Here is a 7,826-nt window from a genome sequence, read left to right as displayed (position 1 = left end):
CTGCTCCTCCATCTGTGTTCTTCACAGAAAAAAGGGGGAAATAGAGGATATACATGTAAAGATATGTTATACTGGTCCCATTTTTAAACACACACACACTAAATTACATACCATGTATTCTTTCACAAGGTTCTCGGGCTCTTCATTCAGGTACACACACAGGGCTTTGATGATGCACTCTCTTTTGACATCAATGGCGTCAGTCTGAGTATGTAGGACAATAAATAAAAGATAAACATTTTAATCAACTGGTAGAAGATTTTACAAACAAAACTTTAAATTATACATTCTTCGAAATGTAAAAATCATTGACATTTTTTATGATATATGAACTTACAATATCCATGGGTGCATTGGTTTTATGTCCCAGCAAGACATTTCATCATAGAAATATGTCAAATGTAATCATGTGCTCCCAGGAAACAGTACCCACCATTGTAACATCGGTGGACATTGTCACATCTGCCCAAGGTTAATATTTTATCAGATCCTTCTTCATAAAAGTACATTAACCCCTCTCCATCTAGTTTTATTTCTCCCCATCCCTCTGAAACTTCCGCTTTAAATTTCAAGCATGAAGTTTAGAATATTGAATCGGTACAGGTTTGACAATTTCTATTTTATTCTATTATCATACCTTGGTGATGGGTATCTTGATGCTCCTTATCTTTCTTCCTTGAACGCCGCCTTTCTTGCCAAACGCCCTCATCAAGAATTAGCATCCAGCTGGGAGAAGAACTTTGACAGCAAACTGACGGTTGTAATCCTCTTAAATTCAGCAGTTAGCTAAAACAGAAACGGTACACAAAAGTAAATTTAACTATCATAGCATTGAAATGACCGACTAGTTTAACAATTGTCATCTATCACCAAATCCTGAATCAGCTTACAAGTTATTTCCAAGGCTAGCCCATATTTTGTTGGCTGATATAAATCACACTGTACATATTTCAATCAAAGTTAATGAGTGCTGTGCATTTATTCAAGATGCAAATAGGATGATTGATTACTAGTTTAGATTATGAGGCAAACAATGCAGCCACATTCTTAAAATTAAAAGCATTTCTGAAAATACTTTTTCATTTTCAAAATGTACAGGTGCTGGTCATAAAATTAGAATATCATGAAAAAGTAGATTGATTTCAGTAATTCCATTTAAAAAGTGAAACTTGTATATTATATTCATACATTACATACAAACTCATATATTTCAGATGTTTATTTTGTTTAATTTTGATGATTACAAATGACAACAAATGAAAATCTCAAATTCATCATATCAGAAAATTAGAATATTACTGAAGACCAATAAAAACAAAGGATTTATAGAAATGTTGGCCAACTGAAAAGTATGAACATGAAAAGTATGAGCATGTACAGCACTCAGTATTTAGTTGGGCCTCCTTTGGCCTGTATTACTGCAGCAATGCGGCGTGGCATGGAGTCGATCAGTCTGTGGCACTGCTCAGGTGTTATGATAGCCCAGGTTGCTCCAATAGTGGCTTTTAGCTCTTCTGAATTGTTGGGTCTGGTGTATTGCATCTTCTTCTTCACAATACCCCATAGATTTTCTATGGGGTTAAGGTCAGGAGAGTTTGCTGGCCAATTAAGAACAGGGATACCATGGTCCTTCAACCAGGTACTGGTAGCTTTGGCACTGTGTGCAGGTGCCAAGTCCTGTTGGAAAATGAAATCTGCATCTCCAAAAAGTTGGTCAGCTGCAGGAAGCATGAAGTGCTCTAAAACTTCCTGGTATGTGGCTGCGTTGACCCTGGACCTCAGAAAACACAATGGACCAACACCAGCAGATGACATGGCACCCCAAACCATCACTGACTGTGGAAACTTTACACTGGACTTCAAGCAACGTGGATGAAGTGCCTCTCTTCTTTTCCTCCAGACTCTGGGACCTTGATTTCCAAAGGAAATGCAAAATTTACTTTCATCAGAGAACATGACTTTGGACCACTCACCAGCAGTCCAGTCCTGTTTCTCTTTAGCCCAGGCAAGACGCTTCTGACGCTGTCTGTGGTTCAAGAGTGGCTTGACACAAGGAATGCGACAGCAGAAACCCATGTCTTTCATACGTCTGTGTGTGGTGGTTCTTGAAGCACTCACTCCAGCTGCAGTCCACTCTTTGTGAATCTCCCCCACATTTTTGAATGGGTTTTGTTTCACAATCCTCTCCAGGGTGCGGTTATCTCTCTTGCTTGTACACTTTTTTCGACCACATCTTTTCCTTCCCTTCACCTCTCTATTAATGTGCTTGGACACTGAGCTCTGTGAACAGCCAGCCTCTTTAGCGATGACCTTTTGTGTTTTGCCCTCCTTGTGCAAGGTGTCGATGGTCGTCTTTTGGACAACTGTCAAGTCAGCAGTCTTCCCCATGATTGTGTAGCCTATAGAACTAGACTGAAAGACCATTTAAAGGCTTTTGCAGGTGGTTTGAGTTAATTAGCTGATTAGAGCGTGGCACCAGGGGCCATCAATTTTGAACCTTTTCACAATATTCTAATTTTCTGATATGATGAATTTGAGATTTTCATTTGTTGTCATTTGTAATCATCAAAATTAAACAAAATAAACATCTGAAATATATGAGTTTGTATGTAATGTATGAATATAATATACAAGTTTCACTTTTTAAATGGAATTACTGAAATCAATCTACTTTTTCATGATATTCTAATTTTATGACCAGCACCTGTACATTTCAAATTTATTTTTGGTATGAATTTTCTGGGGTACATTTTCAAAAAATAAATCTCAAATGTATTTTCTTTTTTATTTTAATTAAGTAAAATGATGAGAAGCGTTAAAGAAGAAATTTAAAATGCAAACAGGATGATTGATTAGTAATTTCATTTATGAGTCAAACAGTGCAGCCACATTCTTAAAATTAAAAAGTACCTCTGAAAATGCTTTTTCATTTGAAATATGGTAACGATTTGCTTCCATAGCTGGGCTACAGCACAACAGTACATTTATGGTAGTACACATTTGTTCCCTCGTCAACAAAGTGAATAAAATCTGACTGTGGAAAGCTCCATAGCGTGAAGAACTACTGTGTTGGCGTTACTAGCTGCATGAGCTAATGCTACATGGAGTTGACATAGAAACCCCGCCAAGGTGCCGGGATGCCGTGGTAGTTTCCAAACTTAGAGCTAATGACTGTTAAGTGCCGAGTTTTCTGCGGACTCCATGTGAAACCAAAATTCGGATTGGGGGGAAATTCATCACCACTATTATTCATGTAGCCTATGTGACTGGAGCCTTTTAGCTGCAGCTACATTCACCAAACGCAGGCAATTATCCCCCACCAGCCATGCATGCATTAGCTCTTAGCTCATTTTGTAAATGAATCCGCGCGCGTTGTCAACCATGCCGTCGACCTCAGGATGCTAGCTTGTAAGCTTAGTTAGCTATGAGCATGGCGACAGTCTGATATATTAATGCACTCTAATAAAACGCCCAGTAACAATTAAATAATCCAAAATGCAAAAGAGGACAATAACTAACTGTCTATAACATGTCTGCTGCCATATTGTTTTCTGCTCGATGGATGGTAAAAGAGTAAACTTACCTTCTTCCACACTTGAAATTTCTTTTCAAAATGTCGACTCCTCTTTGCCAGCCAGAGTCGGGGACTCACTCACCTTTGACCGTGGCCTTCAAGAGAGGGGAATGTGCTCATTACTGCCACCTACTGCTTTGGAGTGTTATTGATTTGCAACCCATTAGAATTAGGTTGTTTTAACATAAATTATTCAAGTAAATTTTAAGTTGTTGCATTTTATGCTAAATCTACATGATTTAAAACTGTTCAACCACAAAACATGATTTTATATATTAGAAGCTACATGTTAGACATAAGATAAGGTAACAGACACCCAGTTTGCTTTTTTTGAGTGTGCTGCTAGTTTTGTTGCAAGCATGGAAAACGATCCACAGATCAAACACGTAGCGCTTTGATGCAGGTATCTGAACTTTCTTCCATGTTTTCCCCAAATCCTAAAAATATTAATCAGACCAAGGATTTCGGGGTTAGAGAGCACAGCTCTGATGTCAATTCCTGCTTGGTTCCTCATGACTCAATAAACTCCTCCCAACAGAAACACGTCCAGCGTTCACTGTTCCTCCGTCACCTATGGCTATGTGACATTTGCTTCAGGATAAACATTTAATCGTAAATGCTTATTATATATTTTTAAATACACTTAGAGCCCATGTTGCTATACGAGGCTTATATAAGGCTTTTACATTTTTACGGCTCCAGACAGATTTTTTTTTTTTTTTTTTGGTCCAATATGGCTCTTTGAGCAGTTTGGGTTGCCGACCCCTGCCTTAGAACAATCAGAGCTGCAAACCAGTGAATCAGGCCTGTTCATTGGTTGACGTTCCCTTAGAACAATCAGAGCTGCAAACCAGTGAATCAGGTCTGTTCATTGGTTGACGTTCCCTTAGAACAATCAGAGCTGCAAACCAGTGAATCAGGCCTGTTCATTGGTTGACGTTCCCTTAGAACAATCAGAGCTGCAAACCAGTGAATCAGGTCTGTTCATTGGTTGACGTTCCCTTAGAACAATCAGAGCTACAAACCAGTGAATCAGGCCTGTTCATTGGTTGACGTTCCCTTAGAACAATCAGAGCTGCAAACCAGTGAATCAGGTCTGTTCATTGGTTGACGTTCCCTTAGAACAATCAGAGCTACAAACCAGTGAATCAGGCCTGTTCATTGGTTGACGTTCCCTTAGAACAGTGGTTCTCAAACTTTTTCTGTCATTCCCCACTTTGGACAAGAGGGAATTTTCAAGCCCCGCCTGTCCCCATTGCCCCAACACAATGCTAATGAAATATGCAACAATCTTAAAATGTTCCAATTTTATTGAAGTAACAAGTAGTATCTAAATTAGGGCTGCAACTAACGATTATTTTGAAAATCGATGAATCGGCCGATTATTTTTTCGATTAATCGATGAATCGGACACAAAATATTTTTTTTATATTAACCTCTTTATTCCAAAATAAACATTTTAGACAGAACAAACAAGAACACAAGTACAGGTTTCTCATTAACTGTACTGGTGCTATATGAAAAATAAATGTTTGTTTTAAAACTACGCAAACTTACATGAGAAATGTAGCTGTACATCCACAAAATATAGGCTACTTTGTTTCATAAAGCGCAAAAAAAGACAGGCATTTTTGTTTTTTAAAGCCCCTAAGGGGTTCAAACAATAGGCCCCCCCATTTCAACAAATTTGTTTTTTTTAGACTAGAAGAGTTCTGCCTCTTAAGACAGGAAAGTATAGCAGTTAAAGTTGCTACTTGAGAAAATACTGAACCATAGAGATAAAAATAGCCCTGTGATTCAAATTATAAATTGTATTTGGAATAAAAATGAGAGAACTAGGGGTGCTAAAAAACACATCCTCCAAAGACAGATATTTACATGGGAATGTGGCATATACTTAATTGACATATTACTGATCTTGCTGGATTATATTCTGCTTTACTTCCATAAATTGCAGGATCTTCTTTATCTTTGCCAGAAGATTTAAACTTTAAAAGCCTTGCCCTCATAATTTGCAAATTAATTTATTTATAAAGAAAATATAAACGCTGCTTAAGCTAATTCAAATGAAATTAAAAGTAAAATAAGTAGCCAACCTTATCACTGTCTGTAACCTACTAACAAGCTAAGGAAAGCATCAGATGAGCTACCTGAGAAACTAACTTACGTTTCCCCACTTTAAAATGAAACAAACATGGTTACTCATCCTGCTGATCAGCTCTCTTCACTGCCATCGAGGCTCCAACATGTTTTCTTTTCAGGTGCTGCGTCATAACAGTGGTGCTTCCGTGCCATGTTTATTTGTTTTTACAAAAGTTGCATGTTACGACTTTTTTCACTTTACAAAGCGCAGGCTATTTTAATTATTGTGATCAATTTGCGCCTCAATCCCGGGGCATGCGCGCTTCATTTGCAGTCTGGACGCTGAGGGTAAACTCCTCACTAAAATCCTGCGGCTCGGACTGCACCGCTGAGAGGGATTCTGTGGGAGAGGGAGAAAGGCGTTGGGATGGGGGAGGCGCCCCACGGCAGCAGCTGCCGCTGGAGGACAAGAGTAGGAACGATACATGCTTTCACGTAAGAGTCTCCAAAAGCCGCCAGTGACACCGTAAAAAGTCGCCAGATTTGTCGCTAGTCGCTTTTAAAAAAAATAGTCGTTGGAGGGGTCTGAAAAGTCGCTGAGTTGCCAACACTGCAACTGCGGCGCTGACTCGCTCCGCCATATTTTTTTTTCTTCTCCGGGATGACGGCGGCGGCGGATGACGCATTAATCGCGCGACACAACTAATCGATGATTAAATTCGTTGCCAACGCTTTTAAAAGTCGATTTTTATCGATTTTATCGATTCGTTGTTGCAGCCCTAATCTAAATACAAACTATCTACATCAAATAACAGCAAGCTCAAAACTAAAGAAAATAAAAATGCAGCTGTGTCAAAATTTGTATCAAGCTCAAAGATAGAAAAAATTAAAGTGCCACTCTGCAATCTGTTAAAAAAAGAAAAGAAGTGAAATCCATCTGGCAAGACAGGTCTATTTATCCCTGCATTAGTGGCTGCAATGAGCCTGTTTCGCATTGCAGTTTCTCAAAACGGGGTTGCAGGCTTGATACTGCCACTCTCAAGTCATGCTCAATGTTCAGCTGAGATCTGTATTTTGTTTTCAGTGAAGCAACAGTTGAAAAGCCCATCTCACAGAGATATGATGTGGCAAAGGGAAGAAGAATGCACACAGCTCTCTGCCCGATGAGTGGATACTCCCTCTCCACTCCAAACCAGAATTCACTATTAGTCTGAGCATTAAACCTGAGCCTCAGGGTGGAGTCAGACGTCATTTCAATAAACTGGTCCTATTTATTTAAGATAAAATATTTCAAATTCAGTTAATTATGATCAACCTGAGCCGTCAATCCCGGCGCATGTGCGCTTTATTTGCAGTCTGGACGCTGAGGGTAAACATGCTGTGTCTCTGACTGCAGCGCTGAGAGGGACTCCTGCGATAGCGGGGGAGAACGGGTTGGGATGGGGGAGGCGCCCCACGGCTGCACCTGCCGCTGGAGGACAAGAAAAGGAACGATACGTGCTTTCACGTAAGAGTCTCCAAAAGTCGCTAATTTGTCGCTAGTTGCTTTTTTGATAAAGAGTCGCTGGAGGGGTCTGAAATATAGCGACAAAGTCGCTGAGTTGGCAACACTGGGGCGCAAAAGTTTATTCTGTTACAAATAATATGCCGACGTCACGTCACTCATTATTTTGGCACTTCAGTTCCAGGTGAAATGTTTCTCATATCTAATGTTCTTTTAATTAGACTGCATGTAGGCTAGTAATGATTACTTTGTGGGTTTGATTGGTCTAAAAAGCGGCAACATACAGCTATAAGGACAGTTTGCTCTCACAAGTTCTACATTTACAGTCACACACACACACACACACACACACACACACACACACACACACAAACACACACACACACACACACACCGGAACTTGGCGCCCCCCACCTGTCACGTCTGAATTCCCCACCAGTGGGTCGCGCCACACACTTTGAGAACCGCGGCCTTAGAACAATCAGAGCTACAAACCAGTGAATCAGGTCTGTTCATTGGTTGACGTTCCCTTAGAACAATCAGAGCTGCAAACCAGTGAATCAGGTCTGTTCATTGGTTGACGTTCCCTTAGAACAATCAGAGCTACAAACCAGTGAATCAGGTCTGTTCATTGGTTGACGTTCCCTTAGAACAATCAGAGCTGCC

At 39.9% G+C, this 7,826-nt stretch overlaps 1 long non-coding RNA gene across 1 annotated transcript; it reads right to left on the bottom strand.

Moving 5' to 3' along the window:
- Nucleotides 1-3: 3 nt before the first annotated feature.
- On the bottom strand, nucleotides 4-3,735 carry LOC119784698. Its single transcript, XR_005280966.1, has 4 exons — nucleotides 3,584-3,735; nucleotides 638-786; nucleotides 112-204; nucleotides 4-19 (listed from the first exon to the last, which is right to left on the bottom strand). It is a non-coding gene; the product is annotated as an uncharacterized LOC119784698 (long non-coding RNA).
- Between the last annotated feature and the right edge of the window lie 4,091 nt (nucleotides 3,736-7,826).

This window comes from Cyprinodon tularosa, unplaced genomic scaffold, assembly GCF_016077235.1.
Source record: "Cyprinodon tularosa strain WSP-4 unplaced genomic scaffold, ASM1607723v1 ctg2312, whole genome shotgun sequence".
NCBI classification, from domain to species: domain Eukaryota; kingdom Metazoa; phylum Chordata; class Actinopteri; order Cyprinodontiformes; family Cyprinodontidae; genus Cyprinodon; species Cyprinodon tularosa.
Note: the sequence above shows the minus strand (reverse complement) of the source record. Positions and strands in the feature narration are given on the sequence as shown.